The sequence below is a fragment of the Melanerpes formicivorus genome, unplaced genomic scaffold, assembly GCF_026170545.1.
Source record: "Melanerpes formicivorus ecotype bairdi unplaced genomic scaffold, bMelFor1.0.p_v2 SCAF_6, whole genome shotgun sequence".
Lineage (NCBI taxonomy): Eukaryota > Metazoa > Chordata > Aves > Piciformes > Picidae > Melanerpes > Melanerpes formicivorus.
The window spans coordinates 26,317,194-26,325,757 of NW_027142358.1; positions in this window are offsets into that span (position 1 = coordinate 26,317,194).

An 8,564-nucleotide genomic window follows, 5' to 3' on the forward strand; every position below is an offset into this window, starting at 1 on the left:
AATTAGGTCACATTCAGCGAATCACTGGGTGGATGCTTTGGCATCTAATGGTTTCTCCTGATACCTAATGGCTTATCTGATTTGGGGGTTTCTTTCCTATATATTGTTGGAGACTACAACAATAAATGAAGATGCAGACTGCATCTTTTCCTATTTATTATTGCAAACTCACTGCCATTGAGAACTCTGCCCCTCTAACTGTGGTTAAAATGAATCAATAAGGCATGAACATCATGAGGGGACTGAGACTGCAGTCCCACAGAGGATTTTTCTTTGGTGAAATTCAGCTTCAAATGGCAGGCAGCAAATAGGTGAATGGCTGTTGTCTCGAATTTTACTTGGTGTTTACAGGCTTTGCAGCAGCAGCAGTATGTACTCTGTTCTTTCCTCCATTGCAGGGTAGATTTGTCTTCAAAACATTAAGAACACCAATATTTTCTGGTTCATTGAACAAATTTGAATGGTCATACCAGAGAATTTTTTTTGTTCTTCCTTTTTGGTATCTGTAATGGAAGAGAGCAAATTTAAATGCTACCACACAAAGAAGAATGTTTACAATTTGAAACCCAAATATTATGGAACTAATATTCCTTTTGTGATAATAAATGTTTTAATAGAACAGGTTGTTAACAAGTTTTTGTTATTTATCTTTGCCAAAATAGGCCATAGAAATGCTTTGTGCTGACCTTCAGCCAGGTGGATGATTGAGTACTTTGAGCCTCTTGGAACATCAGCCCAACAGCTTCTCTGGCAGTGGAGGAACTTAATGAACATAGCCAAAACTGGGTTAGGAGAATGATTGAGGATTGCCTTCACAAATTAAGATATCCAAGCAATGGCTCTTTGTTACTTGGTATGCCAGAGTACTCATTTCTGATCTTGCTTCTTTTAGTCCCTGATTCTGACCTCATGATGTCTGTCTGTTGCATCTTCCACCTGCTTTGCACCATTCTGGTGAATGTTTGCTGCAACTGTTCTTGGCTTTGTCTTTGCTATTTTGCGTGATCTCTTCTTCCCTTTGGAGGGTTTCACCCTTTTCTGATAAGGCTTCTCGATATTCTCTTCTGATTGCCATCATTATAGCAGGCCATTAAGAATTCACAAGATTCACTTTTTAACATAATATAGGATTTAATTAATTCTCATAAAGAAGAGAAACACTTGCTGCAGATGAGTGCTTTTAGTAAATTAGGTTATAGGCTGCTTTCAAAGATAGCAATGAGAACTTTGCTATTGATTGAAATTAGATATTGTGCAAGTGCTGCTGATAATGTGCTGTAGGATAGCAGTAAATGCCACATAACATGTTCTGTGCCTTTAATAAAGCCCTCTTAATATATAGGTACTCTTTGCAGCTTTGCTATTAAGTCTTTCAGAGGAGGAGGATTTTCTGTGTGCAATTTAGACAGAATTTGGATTTCTAATATCAATGGTATTACGAAGTTCTTTCTTCTCTGTTGCATTTTTCTTCTCCCATTTTGGCAGCACAACAGCAATAGGAATTTAAGGGCGCCACTTCTTTTCATTCCCCTCCCCTGACCAAGACTGTTGTTTAAATAGAGGGTTTCAGAATGAATTTACTTTGTAATGGAGCAAGTGAAGCCTAAAATGTAACACATTTTAGAAAGCAAAATTATAGTTTATTCTTGCTAGATGCAAACCAGCAGATGCTGTTAGGAACACTTCCTCTATCCATCTGATTTTCCAGCACAAAATCTTTTGATGCCAAACATCTCCATCACTCATGTATGTCCATCAGGATGTGGAACTGCATTTTTGCAGCTGGAAGTGGAAGATCTGTTCCTAACCTTGAATTACATTTGTCCTGAAGACTTTGCTATTTCCCTCTTTTGACTTAAAAAAAAAAGATCTGTGCTGGTAACAGATTTCTAGTTGTGTGCCTGGTACAATCCCTGATCTTTCAACCAGGAAGCATTATCTGGTTGATCTCTGCTTTTCTTAAAGAGACCAACCAAGGGTTACATGGAACCAGTGCAGTTCTGAAAGACAGATGACATCCAAAAGTAGATGTTCTTTGCTTTTCCCTATGCAGATATCTTGACACTGAATTACCTCGTTAAGCCATCTTGGGTTTCCCAGGTCCTGGGGCTAGTGGCCTCTGCTGTGGGACTGCAGAACCACAAAATTATCCAGGGAAAGGAGAAGACCAGGCTGTTTTCTGGACCAGCAGCTCACCATCCCCAATGCTATGGTGTCACCATTCCCATGGGGCAGCCAGCCTGCCAAGGCAGGTGTTGCAAGTAGGAGAGCTGGGCGATAGCTGGATTTTGGCCCATGTTAAATCCTCACTAAAGAGCTTTTCTTTGATAGATGTAGGACAAGCGATGGTGACAGGGGTCTCCTTGTGTACAATAAAAGCTGAGCCAGTAACCTGCACACATAAACCTACTGGAGCTGATTGAGGGAGGAGACGGTGCCAAACGCTAGTGGAACCTGAAGGTGAGAACATCACTATGATTTATGGAGTCCTACTCCTAAAAATGACACTTTAATAGCCTCTCCAGGATTTTTAATATTTTTTTTTCCTTGCTTATGAATATGAAAGCTTGGTGCCTGGCCAACAGACAGCAAACAAATGTGGAAAAAGGCCCTCTCATTTGAAAACTCTGTTAGCTTCTCTGTTGGCCTACTGACAGAAACGTTTAACCTTGGTTACACTGTAACTATATTACTGTTTATTGAGCAAACTGTAAAACTGAAATAGAGAATTTCCATCTTGTGAGACAGACTGTAGCAGTACAGGCGAGTCACACCTCTATTGTGCTTTAATTTCCACTTAAGGCTTTGTTGGCTGGTAAAATATTATTAATTTTGCATTACTGGTCCTAAAAGCACTGACAGACAGTGATGGATTGGGTTAGAACAAAGCATTTCAAGTCAGCAAATAAAAAAACCCTGGGTTTAACTCAACATTTTCCCAGGAGTGAATAAGAATGCTATGGGGTTTGAGCTGAAATTGTGCATGTACAAGCAATATCCTTCCTTGGTTTTGAGATTCTTCATTTTCACATTTCACAGTATCACAGTATCACAACTAAGGTTGGAAGAGACCTCGAGGATCATCGAGTCCAACCTATCAACACAGATCCCATGACTAGACCATGGCACCAAGTGCCACGTCCAATCTCCTCTTGAACACCTCCAGAGACGGTGACTCAACCACCTCCCTGGGCAACCCGTTCCAATGGCTAACGACTCGCTCGGTGAAGAACTTTCTCCTCACCTCGAGTCTAAACCTCCCCTGGTGTAGCTTGAGACTGTGTCCCCTTGTTCTGGTGCTGGTTGCCTGGGAGAAGAGGCCAACCCCCACCTGGCTACAACCACCCTTCAGGTAGTTGTAGAGGGCAATGAGGTCACCCCTGAGCCTCCTCTTCTCCAGGCTAAACAATCCCAGCTCCCTCAGCCTCTCCTCATAGGGCTTGTGTTCAAGGCCTCTCCCCAGCCTTGTTGCCCTTCTCTGGACATGTTCAAGTGTTTTGATGTCCTTCTTAAACTGAGGGGCCCAGAACTGGACACAGTACTCAAGGTGCGGCCTAACCAATGCAGAGTCCAGGGGCACAATGACTTCCCTGCTCCTGCTGGCCACACTATTCCTAATGCAGGCCAGGATGCCATTGGCCCTCTTGGCCACCTGGGCACACTGCTGACTCATATTCACGCGGCTGTCAATCAGTACCCCCAGGTCCCTCTCTGTTTGGGAGCTCTCCAGCCACTCTGACCCCAGCCTGTAGCTCTGCATGGGATTGCCGTGGCCAAAGTGCAGCACTCGGCACTTGGACTTGTTAAATGCCATCCCATTGGACTCTGTCCATCTGTCCAGTCTCTTGAGGTCCCTCTGCAGAGCCTTTCTACCTTCTAACTGACTAACATCTGCTCCATTTCTATGAAAGTGAAAGAAAAGTATCTGAAACACCTCTTGGGGATTTTTTTTTTTCTTCTTTATTAATTGTGAATTGAAATTAGGTTAAAATCACAATATAGTTTTTACATATTTGATAATATTGAAAGTAATGAGAAAAGCATAGTCTTGTAAAATGCCAAACAAATTTATTAAGAAGAGGAAGTCCAGCCTTATAGCTAGTGACTTGAGAGGGTGGTTTCAGATTCAAGATTCAAATCGAGGAAACATTCTCTTTCATGTGGTCAGGAGCTGTTTTATCATTCCAGCAGGCTCTGGCTATAATTCAGTGACTTTGCACTTTGGAAATAAAGGGAAACCACTTCAGTTTTATTTCTACCAATGGATTACACAGACTTTGTGATAAACTGACGTAAATGTAAGCAACTTTTATTTTTTGAAAGGTGAAAAATTAAATTAAATGTACAATTCAGGATTTTACTAAATTTCCACTACCCCACATGTCCCAAATCAGTAGCATGAGCAGTGTAACTTATTTTCATCAGTGATAATCTGGGTTTTTTTTTCGTTAAATTTAGCGATAGTTTAGTGGTGCCCTAGTAGTGCTGGGTTAATAGTTGGACTTGATGGTCTTAAAGGTCTCTTCTAACCAACATAATTCTATAATTCTATAGATAAGGTTTATTACTGTACCACTGAAACCTAAGAAGTACTTCTAGAAAGACCTGGAATTTTGTCCTTGTGGAGTAACAGGTAGGAGGTTCAACATTAGTACTGCAGTTCTCCCACCTGCTGGGCAAAGCTCAGGCTGCTGGGATTTTGCCTTGTCTGATAAGCACATTCTTGTTTTGTGATGGTGGTGAAGGAGGAGGTTGTGAGGTCACTGCCAGAGCTCAGTGTACCTGGGTCATCCCTAGGAAAGGACTGGCTTGGTATGAGGCCCATAACTGTCACAGTTGAAAAAAAAAGGAAATGGCTCAAACCAAGGTTTTCTTGTAGATTACCATATTTATCACCACCACTTGCTTAATGAAACCTTTGACTATCTCATCTTCTGCAGTATAGCTACATTAGAGCCTTATCCACAAAACTGTCATCTAGGCATCAGATCTGTTTGTTTACACTTCTACTGAATAATGACATGAAAAATAAACTGGGAGCTATGTGAGTTTTTTGCAAGTACTTTTTTTTTCCTGAGCTGTGTTAGAGAATGGCTTTAAGTGTTATTGAAACATCAAGGCATCTTAAAAAGACAGATGAGAGGAGGCCTAACTGGATTTTTATTCTAATTTATTAGTGGTTTTTAATGTAATGGGATATCTTTATATGTTTTCTATTCTGTTTATGTTGTTTAGAAAAAGCAAGGCCAGCATTCTCTTTTCAGTTCGTTAGTATAATATTCATGCCGTAGACTTAATGCTTTCCAGAGCTGGAACAGCAGGAGGAGGAACAAATAGAGACAATTCATAAAGAATAAAGGATATTTTGAACTTGAATTTACAATGAGATGAAGAGTCAGCTCGACAGTGTTAGTACAGTTTGTTCCAGATGACAGGAACTACAGACAAGAAGTTTGGGTAGGGGCCAAAATGTCTGATGGGCTAACAACAAAAACTAGTGCTGTGGCAGTGCAGGAAAGAGAGAAACATCAGGCTGTTTGTGAGAGGGCTTTTGCTTTGTAAACTGATGGGAAATATTCTCTGGAAAGTCTCTTGGAACAAGGAACTTTGTTTGTGAAAATATTAGTGATGGAGTTTTATTTTTCTTTGAACGGGAAGGCTGAAAGATTTTCCTGGCCTGGAATATGAATTTCTGGATTTGGGGGAGGTAAAATGCAGCATAGGGAAGGGATGTTGAGCTCTGAAAGAGGAAGGTGTACAATGTGGTGGAAAATGAACAAAGTGAAGCATTTAAAGATAGTGGTAAATAATGGTGGTGACAGACTTACAGGTAGCTGACAAGGGATCAAGTGGAAGGGAAACCTTTAGTCACCCAGCAGTCAGCAGCTGATGAAAAGGAGGCGTGATTTAACCCAAGCAGTTTGAGAAGGAGTCATGTGGGTTATTCAAATTATCTACCTCCAAATCAGAATATGTTTCCAGCTGTAGAAGTGGTTGCTGCAGAGACGAGCAGACTTGCTGTGTCAGCAGAGCGTGGATGAGCTGTTGCTTTGGGAATTCATGGCTTCAGTTTTCTTTACAACTTTTGACAGCAGGCGTGAAACTTCTAAAGCGGTCATTGCTGCTCTGATGGATGATAGAACAAGAATTCTCTTTACTCTAAAATTAATGTTCTGTGTTTTAAGATATTCCAACCACCTCTTTAGGATTTGATTGATGTGGCTGTTTTATTTTTTTTTTTTTTAATGTTTGCCCAATACAATATATTGCACCTACTTCACCTCAGCATGGTTTTATGTCACAGGTGTCTGCATTTCTCTGCACTGAGGATTATTCCTTTCTCTGTGGGCATCGATTCCTAATGCTTTAACTAATGCAGAATAGAATAGAATAGAAAACAACCAGGTTGGAAGAGACCTTCAAGATCATCACGTCCAACCTATCATCCAACACCACCTAATCAACTAACCCATGTAACCAAGCACCCTGTAAAGTCGCCTCCTGAACACCTCCAGTGATGGCGACTCCACCACCTCCCCGGGCAGTCCATTCCAATGGGCAATCACTCTCTCTGTGTAAAACTTCCTCCTGACCTCCAGCCTGAACCTCCCTTGGTGCAGCCTGAGACTGTGTCCTCTTGTTCTGGTGCTGGCTGCCTGGGAGAAGAGACCAACCTCTGCCTGTTTACAACCCCCCTTCAGGTAGTTGTAGAGAGCAATAAAGTCACCCCTGAGCCTCCTCTTCTCCAGGCTAAGCAGCCCCAGCTCCGTCAGCCTCTCCTCATAGGGCTTGTGTTCCAAGCCCCTCACTAACTTCGTTGCCCTTCTCTGGACTCGTTCCAGCAAGTCAACATCCTTCCTAAACTGAGGGGCCCAGAATTGGACACAGTACTCGAGGTGTGGCCTAACCAGTGCAGTGTACAGGGGCAGAATGACCTCCCTGCTCCTGCTGGCCACACTGTTCTTGATGCAGGCCAGGATGCCATTGGCCCTTCTGGCTGCCTAGGCACACTGCAGGCTCATGTTCATCCTACCATCAACCAGCATCCCCAGGTCCCTCTCTGCCTGGCTGCTCTCCAGCCACTCTGACCCCAGCCTGTAGCTCTGCATGGGGTTGTTGTGGCCAATGTTCAGAACCCGGCACTTGGATGTGTTAAATCTCATGCCGTTGGATTCTGCCCGTCTGTCCAGCCTGTCCAGGTCTCTCTGAATGGTCAAAGCATATGCAATTTTAAAAAATCTAGTTTATTTATTAATACAAAAAGGAAAAGTATTTTGTGACTACAAATTTTGCTTTGTTTCACATTGTGAAACATCTTCATTTATTTGTACATGCTTATCCTTACTAACTTTTAAGGAACTTATAACTTATTTAGTAAAGCATGAGATGTGGGAAAGTTGCACATTATGCCTGTCTTTGGACAAGGAAATAGAATACATAGAATACATAGAATAAACCAGGTTGGAAGAGACCTTCAAGATCATTGCGTCCAACCCATCAACCAATCCAACCCACCTAAACAACTAACCCATGGCACCAAGCACCCCATCAAGTCTCCTCCTGAACACCTCCAATGACAGCGACTCCACCACCTCCCCAGGCAGCCCATTCCAATGGGCAATCACTCTCTCTGTATAGAACTTCTTCCTAACATCCAACCTAAACCTCCCCTGGTGCAGCCTGAGACTGTGTCCTCTTGTTCTGGTACTGGCTGCCTGGGAGAAGAGACCAACAAATACTGTCTTCCTACAAAACACAGTGCTGCAGTATTGCACTTAAAAACCCAAGAAAAAGGGTGAGAACTTTGCCTTTGTGGAGGATTGGCTTTCATGCTGGGATTGAGCATGTTTTTCCAGTACTGTATGAACTGAGCTGAGGTTGATGTGGCTGTTTTCCTTTGGTCACACAGTTAGTGTCACTGGGAACTGGCAAGGATCAATGTGCTCAGTAGTTTGTGTTGTTTTGACATTGTGAGATTGTTTTAATGTGATCCTGCCCTGGCTTAGTGGCTGTCAGCTGCATTCGGTCACTGTCAGTGTTGGTTTTCATTACAGAGGTGTTGCAATGCTCTGATCATCAACTTGAGACCCAGGAAATCTCATGGCATCATTTTGCATTGATTTTGCCTGAGGTGCTGCAATATTCCAACCCTAACCAGGTCAGTAACGTTTTGTTGGAGACCTAAATGGAGTCAGTTTGCATTCTTTGGCATTTACTCTACAGTCAATCAAGCCAAAGTATTAGGGAAGTCAGTGTGCATTGGCATGGCCATGCTCTGTCAAATCATGTCCTTCCTGATGTTGTATATGCAGCTTATATTTAGTATGAATGTCTGCTTCATTACAGATGCAGAACTAAATGTTTGGCCTTTGAATTTAGTGGGAATTTTGCCATTGATATAAATCAAGCCAAATTTTCTTCCAGAAAATGTTGTTAATATATCTGTGAGTCCTCTGTGGTCAAAAAAAAATTGGGGAAATGTAGCTTATTTTCTAAAGGTAAAGTAGCCCTTTAAGTGGGGTCAAACTTCATAGAGTTCTCAGATGCAAGCAAATAGTAAATGA